Source organism: Fukomys damarensis, unplaced genomic scaffold (assembly GCF_012274545.1).
Source record: "Fukomys damarensis isolate Sample0158 unplaced genomic scaffold, DMR_v1.0_HiC HiC_scaffold_35, whole genome shotgun sequence".
NCBI lineage: Eukaryota > Metazoa > Chordata > Mammalia > Rodentia > Bathyergidae > Fukomys > Fukomys damarensis.
The window spans coordinates 14,918,082-14,937,596 of record NW_022900947.1 but is presented as its reverse complement, the minus strand read 5'-3'; the positions used below and the strand labels follow the sequence as shown (position 1 = coordinate 14,937,596).

Here is a 19,515-nt window from a genome sequence, read left to right as displayed (position 1 = left end):
ACCTTAACAGCATCCATGCAGTGCCTTCCGTGGCCGTACTCATGGCACACAAAAGGTGAGTTCACCTGGAACTCTTGCCTGGCTTTCCCTTCATCCTCAGGAAGCCAAAGCCAGTAGACCTGAGAGTATCAAATATTGCTCTAAATTTTAGCATGTCACGGGAATGTCCAGTGGACATAAATCTGGTCTTCCTTTTTATACAAGATCTATCTATCATTTTCATGTTAATATTTAAATGTCCAACTGTTCATATGTATAAACTGCCATCATTAAAAAATTTCTATTAGGGTACTATATACATACGATATGATTCATCCACTGTTATCTTTTTCACTATCACCTTCCATCTTTTAAAATTGAAATAAAGCTTGGCCATCATGATTGGCCATGTTGATAGACATTAGCAAGTCTCCCATAGGTATTCTTAATATTCATCTATTTTTCATTCATTACTTGAGTAATCCCACAATAATCCTGCATGCATTTGTATTTCATTAGCATCATTACTAGTAGTTTTATTTTATTAATGTGAAGCCAAACCTTCAGAACTACATGCTGTGTGCCCAGAGTTATTCTAGGACAGAGTCTGATCACAAACCTAGTCTTCTGGCCTTGAATACTTTCATCTCCTATTTAAGTCATTCTGATATCGAAAAACGTGGAAGTGTGGAATAAAGAAGGGCACATTTGAAAAGCAAGTCCAAGCCATTCTTATCAAAAGAAATAAAAACAGATGCCAAGAAGAACCAAACCTTAGATGTTAAATATAGACCTCCTTAGGTCTCCCAGGTTATCTGAATTGCAAGTTGTATTAAATTAGCTACGCTGTCTTTACTTTCTAAAGTGTCAACAAAATTTCTTATAATACATCTTTGTGTTTAAAGGATATAGGCTTATTTGCTAGTAGGAAATTTGCTCTTAAATATAATGTGTTAATTGAACCATTTCATTACATCCATTAAGACCAATTAATGAATTATATTTTCCTGCCCAGTGATCTGGTGGGCTTGCATTCAAGTGGACTATTAACATCATTGTACAAGACTCAGTTGTTTCCTTGCTACCCAGGAACTTGATGACTTGGGAATAAACTTTATCTTGCAAATATAATTAACACTTTTGTTCACATCTCAGCATTTTGAGATATTCAGTATTTGAAGAACTGCAAACAAAGCCTACCTGGTAACTGAAATCTAGTCATTCATATGATGGTCTTAGGATTTTTTGATCCAATTCCTGGAGTTCTTTTGGAATAAAGGATACTTTTGCATGAATTTACTAGAAACATTTCCACACCTCCTTGATGAACAGTTAAAGCTGTTACTATAAAACCAAATCAATCTCAAAAGTGGGAACACTGTGGCTTTAGTTGCAGATATTACCTTCTTTTGGTAATCGAATATATGATTGCTTTTTAAAAACCTACCTGCTATGATCTTTAATGCATAAAACAAAACCAAATAAATGAGGCCTTTTCTCAGGAAAAAGCTATATATAGGTAGGGAGCTACTGGGCTGAAGAGCTTTTAAAAAGAACTCTTCAATTTGATTACTAAACATACATTAACTCTAAATAAAGAGTTGTAAGATAAAGGAACACAGAAATACCAACCTACTCTTGTTTTAGGAAAAATAAGATTATCTTTATATTGTGGATTCTAGTAGAAAAAATGGAGTTTTTTTCATAACTAGGCTAAAATATAATGGTATGTTCTTTTTGGATTCTTGCATGTGGTGATAAAGCTGCCATTTTAAAATAATTCTCATTCCAGAGAAAGGTCTGTCAATCATCCATTCTTCTGAAGCACTGAATTTTATTTCTAACCTGTGTCAATTCATAAAATATGAAAATTTGTCAGCAGTATGGAGATTCACATTGTGCTTATTTAAAATGTGATGCCTTTTTCTAAGTGCTGAGAGTGACTTATAAGAGCTCTGACTGCTAAATATTAAGCTTAAGAAATAGTCTGACTTTTGTCTTTCCTAAAGGGTTGGTGTAGATGAATCCTGGTATAAGCCTTGGCCTTTTAAATGATGAATTTGGATATTAGGGATCGATATTTAGATTTACACGATGTAACCATCCTCCTGAAACACGGCTTTCACTCACGCTGCTCTCCACTACGTTCCATAAAACTGAGACCCATCTCTCTTTTATGTTCGCAGCTCCCAAGTTGCTGCAAATAATAGCAGCTAACATCTAGAGAGAATTTACTGTGTGCCGCACATGCAGTAAAACCTCATCCATAGTATGCAATCTAGTCCTCTTTATGAGAGAGGTATAGTACAATATGTATTTTGAAATTCTGTTTGGTAATTAGAGAAAGAGAAATTAGATATCGTATCTATGTTCGTGGGGATAGCATGTGGTATCAGGCCACGATAAACGGGCTGATTCCAGATGCTGTCAAATATAATTCCTGTTTCACACTTTCCCCAGAGGCCTCTCTTCTGCTGGGACTTATTTTCCACTGGTTTCCATACGCCAGCCATTAGCACTCCAGGGCAGCCCTACTGTTGACCCTCTTGACTACAACGTTGCCTCCTTTACCATAGCCTTTCCGCATGTCCCATAAAGGCTTCTGAGTTCAGCACAAGTGTCACTGTCTGGGTATAGCTCACTGGAATATTTCACTCCTGTACCCAAAACCTCTTGAGGATCTGCATTTGTGAGAGGACCAAATGGAAGCTGCTATGCCTTCATGTGGAAGATCCCTTCCAAACGGAAGACTTTCATGAAGCTCCGATTTAATCTCTGGGCGACCTGCCTACTTGGCCTCACACGCACGTGCCCACAACTCACATACAGTCACAGGTGTCACACGCTGGCCGTACTTAGGAACATGGCTCCTGCTCATCAGGTTACTCAGAGATTTTTCAGTGGAACTCTCTGATTCTTCTACATTGCCATTTTGAAAATCTCCATCCTCTACTGGAAAAAAAACCAATCTTTACCGTATTCGACTCCTTTATTATTATTACTTTCTCCATAGTTACTGATGTGCATTATTTCCAGGTTTTCTCCCTCCCCTCACCAGTTCTCTGTTCTGGGTTTTATTGTTATGATCACCAGCATCCTCTATGATGCTACATCCAGTGACTTCCTGTCTGTTCCTCAAACACCCCCGCCGTTCCTCCTTCTTCAGTTTTTCAGATGTACTTCCTCTGCCTGGCACACTTCTCCCCCAAATTTCCCAAAGGTTCACAGCCCTCTTCCTTCTGAGCGTGATGTAGGTAGTGTCTCCTTGGCTCTCCCTTTCCTGTCTGCCCATTTAAGATGAGAATATTTTTCTATTCTCACCACAACCTGACCTCTTCCTTCCTTCATTATTCCCAGAGTCACTGGTAATTTCTTTTTTATATTTTGCTGCATATTTTTAGGGTTAAGGGCATCCTTGTGTGTTTTCAATTTTTACTCTGGATATTTCTCTGCAAGAGATTAGGTGAGGTCAACCTGGTCAGTGACTGTAGTCTGTTTCAGATCCCTGTACCTGTGGTATCTAGAAAAATCCCTGGTGCATATAATAATATACTCTCAATAAACACTCACAAGAGGAACACTGAATCACCTGAATTTCTGTGACTGGACCCCATGGTTATATTTCTTTTTGTCATTTTTATTACCTGTTTTTACTGAGTACCCTTTATTATCTCTACTCAAAAATGCTTGAGTATGTTTCAAGACTCAGTTTAAATGCTACCTTCTTTGTTTTTCTGTTAGAAATAACTTAGATTAAGGTTTTGTTAGCTTTTCTTGACTCGTTTGTAAGAGGGGATGATAACAGTTCTTATCTATTATGATTATCAAAAGAATTAAGCAAGGTGGCAAGTAAGTGCTCTAACTGCTTAACTCAGTATAGGACACTTTAGAAACATATCAACAAATGATTATTATTATTCCTAATTCTTCTATCCCTAAACCATAGACCTCACTTATACACGTACCTACTAGACTGCTGGAATCTCTTACAGTGCAGGAAGTGTGTCATTCATTTTTGAATCTTCAGAAGACAACTACAACTCAGTACCCAGTTCATAGACATTTTCTTAATGCCAATACTGAGAACCATCATTGCTGAACACTAATTTTGTAGTAGATGTGGTGCTGAGAGCTCTACAGATGTTGAATCGATTTAATTCTTACAACATCTCCATTAAGAAAAACTTTTAAAAAATCATACTTCAGAACACTCAGTCAGGTTACCTGACTTCCTCAAGATTGCTCAGGTAGTCAGTAGTAAATCTAGAATTAGGGCTGCCTAAGTTGAAAATTTTGCTCTGCATTGCTTCACTACAACCAGAAATGAAGGAAGGAAGAAGGAAGGGAAGGAAGAAGAGAAGAGACGAGGGAGGGAGTGAGGGAATGAACGGGTGGATGGACTGATGGATGCGTGCTTGGGTGAGGACCCTTCCGGCCGTTCTCACACTCTGTCTTCTGATAATCTCGCCTCTGTTATCTGGAATATGTAAAAACTGTGCAGCAGTATTTCAACAATGAGAAGTGCAATGACTAGAATTATTTCAGTATTTTTCTTTCTAATTTTGGGGGTTGTTGGTTTGTTTTTAACTAGATAGGCACTAAGGTAAGGATTGTATGTCTCATTGAATTGACACTGCCCAGGGCTACTTTTGCTCTAAGATTGTGAACAATTAAAGGAAGGCGTAGAGGATACAGTATACTAAGGACATAGACAGGCTCTAGAACCAGGCTGCTAATATCTGTTCAGCTACACCGCTGCTGCTTGTGTGACCTTGTGCCAGTTCCTTAACCTCTCTGAGTCTTAGCTGTTACAGCTGCAGGGTGAAGATAATGTGAATTGAATTACTGTGAATTACTGTGGATGAGTGGGTCAATACATGTAAATATTTTTGGACCTACCAGGTAAAATATTTCCAATACATTTAGCTATTTTTCCTTGGGGTATATTTTTGTGCCCATGAATTAGATATACTTAATCACAAATGATGTTAAATGTCACAAATTAGAACTTTAATTTTATGCCTAGTACAGTTACTATTATTTGTATTTAACTAACCATGTGTGTCATTTTGGTGAAAACCAAATTCAATTCTGGTCACTCCAGTAAGGCCATTTATACACTGTTTCCATTCACCACTCCAGAGCTGCAGGTTCCTTACTCCAATCAGCATGCATCTTGGAGAGACTCATGCAGACCATGATAAAAATTAGATGCAAACTCAGCTCATTCTGAATTCAAATCCAGACCTCTTAAATATCTTTTTTTTTTCTCATTGAGTTTATTGGTACCTTTTAGGAATACAGCAATCTTACTCCTAGCCACTTTGATCTCCCGTTTTATCTCAGCCTGGCAGGAGGTATTGAGAGTTAAAAAAATGTTTGCTTTATTTTACAATCTCTACTACTTACAAATAATAAACCTCTGTCACCTATATATGTATATATTTCCCCTTCTAGGGGATCACATGCATTTTCGCTATCTTAGATGAAACACAGCAGAAACAGAAAGATGTCAGACTGTGAATGGACCCAGGGGATTCTGTGTTTGCAAACTAGCATGACCTTTGACTTTGCATATGTAGACACAAAAGAATCCCCGACAGGTAAAATGTAGCTCTGTCTTCCTTTAATAGGAACCCTTCAACAATTGCACTTCTGGTAGAGATAATTCTAATTATCTGTTGGTTATCTATCACATGTCTTATTGGCAACAGCTACTTGAGTGATATTTTTATCAGGATCCTGTTGGAGAGGGTGGGATGCGTAGCTCGGTAGTATAGCACTTGTCTCACATGTTCGAGGCACTGGGCCCAATTATTGGTAACAAAGGAAAAAAAAAAATCCTATGGGAATGGTGAATCTTCTCCAAATTGCCTAATTCCTCTGGCTATAATTATCTGCCATTGTTAGGAATGAATATCTTGGCCCAGTCTTTGCTTTATATTTCTTTTTAAAGCATTTTGACTGCAGTAAGTATGTCTGATTTTGTGATGTCACCAAAAAATGCTTAGTTCTGACCCTCATAAAAAGTTAATAGAAAAACAGGGAAATGAAATAAGCAGAAAAACATAAGACAGGGAAAGGTCAAGTGGGTAGACAAAGGAACCAAAAGAACAAAATAAATATAAGACATTGGATGGCAAGTCTGCTTTTCCACACTTTGTCATAGAAACTTGGTCGACGATAAGGTAAAATTACTGTCATAGTCCATTTGTCCTGCTGTAGCAAAATGCTCAAGACTGGGTGATTTATAAGTGATAGAAATTTATTTCCACACAATATTGAAGACTGGAAAGTGCAAAATAAAGACGCTAGCAGGTTCCGGGTTTATTGTGAGCTCCTGCCTCTGCTTTGAGGAGGGCATCTGGAATGGCTTTTCTTCACGGGAGACAAGTAATGTGTCCTTTGATGGCAGAAGGGCAGAGGAGAGGGAACCCACTCCCCCAAGCCTTGTTGTAAGGGCCTTAACCCCATCCGTGGGGGGTGCACCCTCACTACCGAATCCTATCAGAAAGGCCCTGCCTTTTAATACCAACACATTGGAGATTAAACTGCAATATAAATGTTGGAAGACACATTCATACCGTAGTCTGTCTGTCCCTCTGTCTCTCACTGCCTGTCTTTCTTTCTCTGTCTGTCTGTGTCTGTCTCTCTCTCTCTCTCTGTTTCTGTCTCTCTCCTTTTTTGGATGTGACCAACAGACACTAACTTAGAATGCCCTCTCCTTTGTAGTTGAAACATAATTGTACATCTTTGTGGAGTGTTGTATGGCAATTCAGTACACATATACAGTATGTAATAATCAATTCAGGGCACTAAGCATTCCCATTTATCTAAAAATTCATCTTTACATGCTGGGAATTTCAAATTATTTTAATCCTTTTCAAATATATCATAGATTATTTTTTGCCTCTAGCTACCCTACTGGGGTGAAGAAGAACCAGCAGCGGCTTTTCTGCTCAAACGATCTTACAGTGCCCTGTATCACACCTCTCTCCATCTCCCCTGCCTTGTCCTTGGCTGTGCTTCTGAGCTCCTTATAGCCAAACCCAAAACACTCATCCAATTAATGTACTCCTTTCTATCAACACAGAAAATTTTTTTCCTATGGAATTTACTTCGTCCAATTAGGAGGAACAAGTATTACCACAGATGTTCAGACATCAACCTAGAGCAAAGAAACATGAGAGGAGGCGTGGCCTTTCCAAAGGAGAAAAATAATTCTTCAGAAATGAACACTCCGTTCTTCTGTTACTGTGTAAAAGATGGAGTCTGTCATATTTTCTCCCTCCTCATGCCTACTTTTGAGCTTGGAAATCAGTATTAGAAAGGCCAGTGGAGGGTTCTTCTCAACTTCTGGATGATAGCCCCCTATTCTAGAAAGCTAACATGCATACTGTGCCTTGCACTTTCTGAGCTGGTCAATGTGAATGCTTTTTGCACCGTCGTTCTTAGGGCCCTGCCTATTCTCTCCTGGCACGTTTTGTCTTTGTCCTACTAAGTATCAGAACAGAAATCTCCAGCTCAAGCTCTGAAATCTCAGGAATGACTTTCGCGTTTTCTACTGGATTGTTTTTTTCAACTGAAGACAAAGATACCAGGAAGCTTTTAATGTAAAGAAGACCTATTTACTCAAATGACTAAAAGTTTGGTAGGGCTCATGATCACCATGTTGCCATGCACCAACGCATGCAGATTGTAAGTGACAGTGCCTTAAATTTTTTTTTTTAGTTTAAAATAATTCCTTATACAAATTAATGGATTTTATTTGGCAGGTGCAAATATACACATAACATACCTTGATCGTTTTTTTAAAAGAGGGTAACTTCTTGTTTGCCAAACCAAACCTGTAATAATTACTTCTTCTGGCACCCGAGATAGCTGACCAAGTTTAATATATCTCCGAGAGCTTCTGGACCTTCTTGATCAGAAGCTGAATTTTATTACTCGGACTAAAGTTTGTGATGTGTGCAAAAACTGCAACTTGTGGATCTTAAATCTATTGGCCCATATCAAAAGCCTTTCTTGGTATAATGGGACGATCAAACCCCCATTATGAGCATAAATGTGGCCGGATCGTACTCCACGTGATCACTCATTCATCATTTGGACTCCTTCAGAATGGTAGGGATGAGAAAAATAATAGCAGAACAATACACATAAAAGCAAATACTTGTAATATCACATATTTCAAAATACAGGTATGCTTAAATTAGGTAGACAGACGTGATCAGATTAGAACTGGGATATATTTCCTTAATTGACTCAGTTGTATCTCAGGCTTCAAATTATTGCCTCATAACTTCTGTGCTGAAATGTTTTTAAAAATATTCACAGCCAAGATTAATAACAGCAATGGGAACAGAATAAATAGCTATTGGGTGAGAAAACAAAATAAAATAAGAAACACATTGCAGGTGATTTCAGTCTCATCACTCCTAAATATGATGATGAAAATACAACTGCTTAGAATATGAAGACTTGATTTTTAAAATAAAATCTGGAAAATATAGATAATATTTAATGCATAATTGTACATTTGAACTTCAGAGGTAGTCATGGTAGTCTTTGCCCTGAAACATTTCAACATTTCCTTGCCCCGTATAGAGTGCAGGCCCTAGGAAAACACTCTCCAGGAATAAACCTACATTTCTAGTTTTCCATTCCATCCCAGCTCTCCTGCCTTATTGAACATATACAGGATGCCTCTGCCTTCTTTCCCTTGCTCTCCTATTTTATATCCACTTGCAATACCCTTTGCAAAGGGCTCTGCCCTTCAAAGTCCTACTCAAAGGCCTTTATTGGGAAGATGGATGTCTGAGTGAATGCTGCTTTCCATAGTAATAAATTATCTAGGACTGTTATTTTTTAGTTTCTCATTATTCTGATCTTATGTTATCTTTTATTACACTTAATTTTATTTGTGTCTCCTTGTGATCTACGTGTAGGAAACACATTTCTTTAGATTCTTTTTAGCTGTTTTTAGCATCTGCCTTTCCCACAACATACATATATTTGATTACCATTCAATTATTCATTTATTTATATAATATAAAATGCATGCTATATTGTTAAAAAGTTAGTTTATTATGAAGTACTATATTAACTGATAATTCTCTACCTATAATTGTTATATGTATTTTTCATCTTATATATATTTACTGATTGATTACCCTGCCCAAAGTATTTGCTTAAAACAAGTTTAATGCATATCTATTATAGCTCCTGTCCCATCAAAAGTTAGTATTCTGCCTTCTGTACATTTCTAATAATCCCTCTTGGCAGAAGCCGTGCTATTCACTTTTAAACTCACAGCACTTTGTGCTTAACAAGCTTTCAGTAAATGTCTGTTCAATAAACATCTGTGGTTGGATATATTGATAGCTAGAACAAATACATGAGTGAAATTAAGACTTTTTCAAAAGAAAAAATAATATGATTTATGTGAGCACAATGTGTTTAGAAGCAGAAAGTGAAATTAATGGTGTATAACCATTGTATTGTGACACTTTTAGTAATGAGAATTGCAAAAGAAAAGTCTCCAAGGCATGGAGACATTCCCGGCTTGACATTTTCTTGTTTTAAAGATGAATAAATCTGTCCTATGAGTTTGGACACATCTCATCCTCCCAGCCTTCCCAACCAAAGCCACACACATTTGTCAGATCTCCAGGTTCAGGATGATTTTCCAAGGGACAGTCTCTTTCTGTGTCCTTAGTGTATACTCTCTGATTCGGGAAATTAGTGAATCAGTATTTAGGATTTTTGTCACTAGATCTTTACGTTTTGTGAAGCACTATGGAAAAGCAGTGGAGATAATTCCTAAGGATGCTCTTCAAATCCTGAAGGAGACCTTCTACCTCAGACGTTAGGGTGATGGCAGGTGCTATATCAAGCTAAGATCTTTTCCTGAGCTCCCACAGATCACAGTGATGGTGAAGAGGTGATGAGAATCCAAATCATCATCTTTGAATTGCAGATGTCAGAGAGTGCCTGTCACAGAATCAGTGATGCTATAATGCATCATAGATTGGATCCAAGAATTTGGCAAAATTCAATCTGTCTACTTCCTGAAGGAGAGTATGTAGTTTGCAAGGCACTGCAAATTTTTATATTATAGATGAAAAAGAAAATGGAGGCACCTTGGGGACTCTCCTAATAGTGATGCTGCTGGTTAAAAATCTAAGCTGTAAATACTACACTCTTGGTTTCCTGCATCATGAAGAGATATATACGTTATAAAGACAAGCTCCTGCAAGACTAGGACAAGGGCCTGGAAACAATTCTTATTCACACATGGGGATATGGAACCAGAAAGCAAACCTCAAATAAGGCTTAACAGAGGGACTCAAAGCTAGAACTTGAAGAGCACATCTGTGCTTTTTGGCTTTCCATTACTATAACAAAGTACCTGAGATAGTCAACTCACAGAAAGAAAAGTTTATTTTGTTTCACAGTTTGGGAGATTTCAGTCCATGGCCAATTGACTTCATAACGTTGGAGCTGTGGCAGCACATCCTGGTGGGAGAAGGTGGTGGAGCAAACTCTTTGCCTAATGATCTGGAATGAAAGTAAGATAAGAAAGGGCAGGAGCTCCTAATTCCCTTCAAATGTACACCATTTTTGCCAGAAGACCTCTCACTAGGTCCAACCTCAAAAGTTCCTACCACCTCTCTTAGTGCTATAGACTGGGCACTACTCCATTAGGTGACATTCCAAATGCGACCAGCAGCAATATCCATTATAGAATTAGATAAGAATGCCACAGGACTGTTCATACAAGGTTCAGGAAAAAAAGTGAAATGATAAGGAAAAGAGAAGAGAGCATGAAATCAGACAAACACCTAAATCAGACTTCCCTTTCAATAGCTACTTTGTGGTCTTGGGTAAGTTACCCAACCTCTCAAAGCCTCTATTTCTTCCTTATAAAAAGAAAGTGTTCAGTACTTTAGGTCACTGAATTATTACAATCATCACTAACTATAATGAAATGGATGAGCTAGAGATTTGGTGAAATAATAGAAAAAAAAAGAACAAATTCTTTCTTATAACCCATTGCGGTCTATTTTGCTTCCTTAGATGTGGCCTGTAACAGGGAAAACCCCTATGAAAGGATGTGTGAGAGCGAGCTGGTTTGTGGTTTTCACTCCAGTGTCACCCATCATCGGTTAAGCAACCCACAATATTTCTTTCTGTTCCTATGCACTGGAGACATCAGCATTGTTCCAGCTGTGTGTTGTAGTTGTCTGCTTGACTTTCTGTGGAGCCATCCAGCTCTTCTTAGTCATTGGAGGGGATAGGGCTGTGGGTAAGAACAAAGAATGAATGTGTTTTTCTGTGAGTCAGGCATAAGTATTGTTTTGTTTTGTTTTGTTTTGTTTTACTTATCCTTATCATAATCCTAACAGGTAACTATTAATAATCTCACTTACCACATAAGACTACCGGGCTTAGATATGAAGTAATCTACTCAAGATCACCTAGCTAGGAACTGGCAGATCCAGAAAATAAATTACAGGTATTCGACTCCAAACACCAGGCTTTATCTAATACCACTGAGTTTTCCAACATTATTGATTTTCAGTGATTCCTTCTCATTTCATTTCTTGGCAGGACTGCAACTTGGGGGTCAGGAGACAAGGTTCCTTACTTTCTTGACCATCAGAGCTGGACCCAGCTGTGCGGGGTTCTGTAGTTTCCTCTATCACTGTGCTACCTCATCTGTATAATTTCCTGATAACTGAAACAGACACAGACTTGCTTGTAAACTAGAGTTCACAATACCTTGGTTTGCATTTCACATGCCTTTTCCTTCCTTAAACAAAAGAGTTGAATGTGTTTCTGTTTCTCTGAATTGTGATTTTTCATATCTCTTGTTAGCTTTATCCTATCTCAGAGATTCTCTGTGGGATAAACTCTCTTACTTACCTCAGAAGGTATCTCATTCATGTATCATCAGGCAAACACTCCTTTTGGGCTTTTCTAAGTGGAATTAGTCCCTTGAACTGAGAGGAGCTAGACAGGGAAATGAAAGATTTGCATTCATTGCTGAATTCATTCCTGATAAAAATAAAATGTTATGTTTAGTAATGCATATGCTACTGCAAGTACAACATAGAATGTGTGCATAGTATTAAATATTTGTTTGTATATTTTATATGATTAAAATAGTGTTTCCATCTAGTTCATTCTTTTTTTCCCTTTGTAACTCAAGGAACATGACTTAGTTTCAGTGGGGGAAAAAAAAAGAAAGAAGAAAGGGAAAAGAAAATGAGAAAACAAAATCTGAAAGGTCTTAAATTTTGAGATCCTAGACAGTTTAGAAACCGTACCTAATTCTGTAGAAAAACAAACCTTAGTGAGAGTCAAACTCAAGGAATTTTCTTAGGGGCTGGACCATAGGACCAGCTTTTGTGTATTACCTGTATGTTAGAAGAGAAAATGTCCACTGTGGCATGATTATCAGGTGCTGAGGTTTTCAAGGATCTAACTTTTTTAAAAAATCTTTTTAATGTGCTAGGTAATGTTTAAAGCAATTAAATCTTGTTATTTCATTTAGTAATTTTTATATGATATTGATGGAGAGACTATTATTGTCTTCATTTCATACATGAAGAAACTAACGAATCAAAAACTAAAAAGTAATACAGTCAGATCACCAACCAACCATTGTGTCTGACTCCAATCTTGGCCTCCAATACTGAGCTTTATTCCCTTCTCTCTCTCTCTCTCTCTATCTCTCTCTCTTTGTTCTCTTCTAAACATCTGAGGTATCCAGAAATAAGACAGTAATGAGTAATTTCAGAACTGGAAATTGAAGAGTAGATGCTGCCTAAAGAATATAATTAAATAATGATGATGCTGGTGATGGTAATGATGACAAATGTGCTGACCAAGTAAAACATATCTTTGGGCCAATTTTCACATCTGGGCTTCTCAAGTCCAGCAGTGGATGCTGATTGAAAGAAAAATTACACAGACTCATGAACTTGAATCTTGGGATTGATTCTGGGGAATTCTGATGGCCCAGATTTGAAAAAAAATTCAGAATAATTACCCTATTGTCTAAAGATGACCTTGTGGGCAGAGATTCATAATTTCAATCCAAAATTTCTGATCCATTTTTAGACTACTGTGATTGCATTTTTATGATTAATGTAATTTGGCATATATTATAACACATAAAAGAATTAGTGGTAGGCTGTGGAGAATTTTTAGAAATACAATGTCCTCTTTCCATTAGAGGCTGCTATGGAAAGCACAAAGTATATAGAAAGAGTTCACTGTTAAAGAAATCCACTAATTTATATTGTACTTATATACTTTTAAAGATAGTGACACACCTGCTAGGAATACTTCCTGGACAAAAGCAAAACAAAACAAAACACAATTAAACTTAACAAAATTTTCTTTACAGCTTGTCAGACTTCAAAAGAAAGCCATCAAAAACCCAAAACCAAAGTCAGCATTCTTCCAAAGCTCTGAATTTTTACTTGAATAGACAAGTGAGCCTCTTCAAATTGTTTTTCAATTAGGTGAGCTGGAAACAAAATATATTATTAAATAATTTTAATTTTCTAATAAATTCACAAATAGAATCAAATATAAAATTCAACAAAAACAAATTGCCTTGCTTAAATCAGTATAGTCAGTGATTCATAGTGATTCTTGACTATTTTTATTAACATTTTTCTACCAGTCTAAAATAAATGTAAGGTCATTTCCATCAATGAGGAAGAGAATTGGTATCTTTAAATTCAAATTCTGGAAAAATTTTGAGACTGAAGTTACATACAGCAGGTCTCCAAAAATATTTTTGAATGAATAGCAGAATAAATGAGCCAATGGATCTATGATACAAACTATTTTATAATCTTTGTTTTTGTGTACAAATGCCTTCTCATATTTAAATCTCATCCCTTCATTTTATTGATAACTCAATGCTGATGATAGGTAGTAGAATGACTAGTTTACCTAATTTTAATTCTTCACGTAACGTAAATTTCAGCGAGCATAGAATAGCATTGATTCATCTGATTTTTTCATGATACTGGCCAAGAAATACTTACACCCCAGAACCAATTTGACTGGAAGAAATATTATATTGGAGAATGGTTACAACTGTGTAAAGAACTGATGAACTCCTTCAAAGTCAGAACAAATAACTCACATCACAAGAAAGAGTCGCTACAGACTTGTTTTAAAGCTTCATTTCCTTTAAGAGAAATGGGATTGCTTTAAAGACCTTGAAATTTTATAGTGTTATTTTATATGTGTTCCTGATTTATTTTTAATGTACATAGAGAGAACCAGGGCACAGTGCGTGTAGAATGATAATTATCCTGTGAAGTGTTTAGATATTCTGTGGCCTTTATAACCCACATTTATTTCAATACATATATATATTGTGATTTCAAAAAACCTGTCACGTGCTCATCCTTAATAAAACAGAATTAGAAATGCTTTCCAAACTCACTCTTAAAGGTAAAACCACTTGTACTCCTTTGGTAAGGCTGCTATAATAAGACACTACAAGTGGGATGCTTAGACAACAGAAAAGTGTTCCTCCACAGTTCGGAAGGCTGGAAGTCTGAGTTCATGTTGTCAGCAGGTTGGTTTCTACTGGTGACTAGGAAGATTTGTCTGTGTCTTGTATTTAGCTTTTGGTAGTTTGCTGGCAATCTCTGAGGCACCTTCCAGTGGAGAAGCATCTACCTCCATCTTCACACAGTCCTCTCCCAGAGTGTTTTTGTGCTCAGTACTTTTAAAAATAAGGGATCAATCCTATTGGACAGGCTTGTTCTGATGACCTCATTCCAGGACACATTCAGAAGTACTAAAGTTTAGGTCTCCCACGTACCTTTCTTGGAATGACACAATTTAACCCAGAACACTCTTAGACTCTAAATATCTCAGGATTATACAGAAAAAACTGTTGCCTACCATATACTACCCACTTTCTAAATCATTTTGACAGCGAACTAAGATAGGTACTGCCACTGTTTCAACAATTAAAGAATGTGATGTTCAGAGATCAAGTCACTGGAGCAAGAACACCCACAGTTGCGATTTCAGGCTGAAAATATTTACACTTTATCCAGCATTTACAGAATATATCATATGTGGGAGGGCCTTTCCATATGTATAATTTCAGTAGGATTGTTCACTATTATGATACATATAAGGAAATTAGTGCCTGGAACAGAGTGGATGACTAATTATGAAATGTTAACTGGTTTATCTTCAGGGATTTTCCATAATATAAGGTGGAAGGAAAGAGTATATTCTGAGGCTTGGAAATTAATGAAAACCTGTTTCCTATGTGATCTTTCCACTATATGAAAAATACCATTGTGTGCCATCATCAGATAGGTTTTTAATTTGCTGTAAGATTCAAAATCACTAGCTCATATCAGAAAACATATATCATAGAGCTATACTTAAAAAATACTCAGACACCTCACATTCATGATGGAAATATGGCTCTTAGCAGATATGTGATTCACACATGCTAAAAAATATCTAGGCAGAAGAGCACAGTTGCAGTATGTAGTCTTATATTCATATATGAGAGTATTAGCTGTAAGTACAGAACTAGTGGTAAGTGTTGCTTTTGATTTTTTTTAGCTGTCATAATTTCCCTGTTAAATGACAGGTGGACTGGAAAAAATGCAAAACCATTTCAAACTCACCTTAAAGTTGGTAGAAATTGCTGTGAATATAAAAAGGATAAAATGCTTTCTAGTCTGGGTTCCTATTTAATACTGTTAAAATATATTAATAATGTTGAAAAACTCAAGTCAGTACTTGGTAGAGAAATGTTTGAATAAAAGAGCTGTTGATGCCATATAGTTTTGGCATATGTCTGGAGAAATGCTTTATAGTCATTATAATGAATTAAAGAGTAAATGCATGAACAAGAGAGAGGGGAGTAACTTTTTCTGATATTCTCAGAGTATCCGATGTCTGATATTACTTTTGCTCCTACACATTATACGGATACACAGTTATTCAGATTACTTCCCAATAAAATGTCTTCGCTGAAGAAAATAATAACATCTGATGGTGTGGACTGCTATATTTGTCTGAATTCTCCAAAGAAATAGAGCCAGTAGGACGTACATTTATCTACAGCTATCTGTGCGACAGGAGGAATCGGTTTTACATAATTATGTAGCCCAGGAGTTCCATGATCTACAATCGTGAAATACCAGTGGTAAATTCAGTCCTAGTCCTAAATCCTGAGAACAGGGGAAACTAAAGGCAAAAGATGAGACGAGATGCCCCCGGGAAATTAACTGGCTAAGGTTGTCGTCCTGGCCAGTGGGGACACTTCACTTTCACTAGTTGATTAGAACGCTCTCATTTCTGCTGGATATAATTAATTCTTCAACAAAACGAAGTGCACATGCGATTTATATTTATAATGTTCAAAGACAGCACATTCAAAAATGTGCTCTAATAATTGTGTTCACCGGGTAAACAACTGACAGGCAGTTGGAGGCAAGGAAGCCCAGAAAGAATAAAGTGTGGATAACTGAGAAGAAATGACAGAGGTGACTCAAGGGGCCACTGCACTCACTATTGCCATTAAAATACTAGTGAAAATGTGCTGTGTCCCTGTCAGTGTGGTGTGGTCTCCCAAATTATCTCTTATGAAAAAGTATCAAAGTTGCCTAATAACTTATTTTATTAATAAATAAATTACAGTAGTTCTTCCTCTAATTGAAAATGCATCCATTTGGTAAAGGTTATGGAGGCAGAGAAGGAGATGCAGTTATGGCAGCTGGTTGGGGATTACACGTGACCCTGGTGTACCCAGGGGAGTATTTCCTAGACTGAAAACTCCTTCATTATGTAAATCGGCAAAGAGATATAAAGTCGAGAAGTGCTGCTCTAGCTCTTTAGATTGAAGTTAATGTCCCTGAGTACTGGTTCCCTTATGCTTGTTTTCTGCATTCTTTATGACCCTGGAGAGCTGATGGAGACATTTCCTGTGAGATCAGCTGCTACCCCTGAAATATGTTGCTCCCCGTTTTGAGTTCAGGGGGAATGTGAGTAACCCAGAAACTCCCAGGGTTCTGAGGACTGTCCACACTAACAGTCTGCATGTTCCAGGGGGTGTAATTAGTCCCTGGCGGGTGCCTCAATATTTATAAGGGCCAAGATATATTGCTTGGCAATTAAATATGTTTTCTAGTGCTGTAGAGATTCCTCGTCTTGACTTTCTCTGTTGCTTCCTTAAAGGTTTATAAAAAGAAGTTGCTGCGTGACACATGCCATGTACTCCTACTGCTACATCAATCGGTACACATGACCCTTGCCATGTCCCTGCCCGGTCTGTGACCCAGTGACTCCTCTACCTCAGCAGGCAAACACCTGAAGCTTTGTCCATCCTAAAAGTATCCATATTCTGACTCAGTTCCTTCCTCTGCCTCCCACATAGCAAGTGCTAAGTAAAGATGCATTGGAAAAATCAACTGATAAAGTAATAGTGCTTATGATATGTTAGGCTGTTTCTCTTCATTTGTTTCATTGACAACTACAATAATTCCATAAATGGGGAACCAGTGTTTTTTCTTCTTCTGAACTTCATAAAACAGAGGTTAAGTGACATGGGCAGTGCTAGTTATTCAAATAATACCCGGCAAGGCCAAGGCTCCAACATGACCACATAGCTTTAGGGTGAGCACAGGTTCTTAAATACTATGTTGTATTTAACCCATTTCTGCTGGTTTCTACTACCTGTAGTACATGCATGACTGTCCCACCCATTGGAGCCGTCCCATGCTGCCTGATGGGGCTGTCATGCATCTACCACTGACAGTTCAGTGCTGTCCAGCAGTGAGAAATAGGAATTATTAATCTTATTCAGTCAATTTCTCCATTCCCATCACAAAGCAATGAATGAAGCCATTGCCCTGGAGTCAGAGGTAACTTTTCTACCCTTTACCTGGGTAAAAGGTATAACCAGTCTACCTAACCAGTCTACCAAAACCCAACCCAGCTAACCTTGGTGATTTCTCAATCCTCCGACCCACGGCTGAGTCTGTCTCCCCAGACTTTACAGCACTCATTTTCTGCACCAGTACTTGGGCCCCTGTTATGTGCCAGGTGGTAAAGTCTCTGGGATTGTTGCTTCATATTATTTTTAACTTAATAACTGTGTAATGAATAAATAGTAATATCACGGCACAGCTCTGAAGTATCCCAAATTATATATTTTGTCTCTTCATTTACAAATACCTTAATGCTCTTCTCCACATACATTTTGCTATCTGAGCAGATTTAAGATGAGTTGCTTTGAGGTTAGAAACAGTTAACTCACGCTATGCTGATTGTTTGCAGAGAGAGACTATTAAGTTCCGTAAGGACTTTGCTTATTGATTCCCAAAAAAGATGAACCAGGATGAGACTGCTAGACAGTGCTGCATTTCCTATTCTGTAAGAACACAGGCCGGAATATAAATGGCCTTGGTTATGCTTTGTTCCACAGATGAGCTGTATGCCAGCTCTCTTATTTCTTTGCAGTATAACCTCATAGAGACATCTGCCTATTTTGTAAGCTTTTGAAACTTAACTTGGGGATAAAGCCCACTGAAGAAAACTTTTCTTTTCATCATTGAAAATTGTTAGTGCCTGGATAACAATGTAATTTCTAATTATGACCACAGCCTCTGGAATGGCATGCATGACTGGACCCAGTCAAAGGAGAAGTCAGATGCCAGCCAGGCCCAGACCCCTAATCCCAGATAAGAATATCATGTTCATTAGCACAGTTTCCTGAATATGTCACAATCTGGACCTGTTGCCTCTCGGTCCATACAGTTAGCTTCCATGGTACATGGGACCCTCTCTCCTCTTTTTCCTCCCTGTCTGTCCTTTCTCCTCCCCTGAGGCTTTTCCCACTTTTTCCACTCTACACCACTTCCATATGTCTACATCTATATCCAAAAGCAAGTCTTCCCTATTCTGAGGGCTGCTGATTAATCCGCCTCATTGAGAAGTTGTGGGTTCTCACTGTGTTCTAGAGCCTTTCTAGTTCTATCAGTCTGCTTAATGAACCAAGTAGATACTTAGTTCTCTCTACAGACCATGTCTTAAAGCATGAATTTGATGTGTTAGTAGGAAAACACTTGTTTTCAATCTCCTGTGACTCCACAGGATCCTCACTCTTAATAGGAAAATGAGTGAAAAGAGAGAAGAAGAAATGCTGTCACTCCACAAGCGCATTATGAATGATACTGAGTACAAATAACGCACTGGGCCCAGTACTGAGTTCTTCACAGGTATCGTCTCCCTTAAACATCATGACACCCATTTTCCACATGCACACAGAGTACAACGTGGAGTGGGAGAGTGGCAGTAACTTGTTTCCTCTGCTTTTGCCAGTTTGCACATAGGTCTATTTGCTTTCCCTAGTCTGCATTGCAAAACCTTCCTTTCTGAGGATCTCTTGAGCAGAGGCATATGGCTAAACGAGCTTCTGGATTCTAACGGAGGGACCTGGAGGGTGAGAGGAAAGCAATGGACAGG

The 19,515-nt window shown here is 37.8% G+C and overlaps 1 long non-coding RNA gene across 1 annotated transcript in view; it reads right to left on the bottom strand.

Annotated features, from left to right (window-relative positions):
• Positions 1-10,437: 10,437 nt before the first annotated feature.
• LOC104852662 overlaps positions 10,438-19,515 on the bottom strand; it is a 45,203-nt gene continuing 36,125 nt past the window's right edge. The window contains exons 3-5 of the long non-coding RNA XR_002024909.1: positions 11,908-11,994; positions 11,161-11,281; positions 10,438-10,539 (exon numbers count right to left, since the gene is read on the bottom strand). This is a non-coding gene — a long non-coding RNA (uncharacterized LOC104852662). The remainder of the gene's footprint in view (positions 10,540-11,160; positions 11,282-11,907; positions 11,995-19,515) is intronic.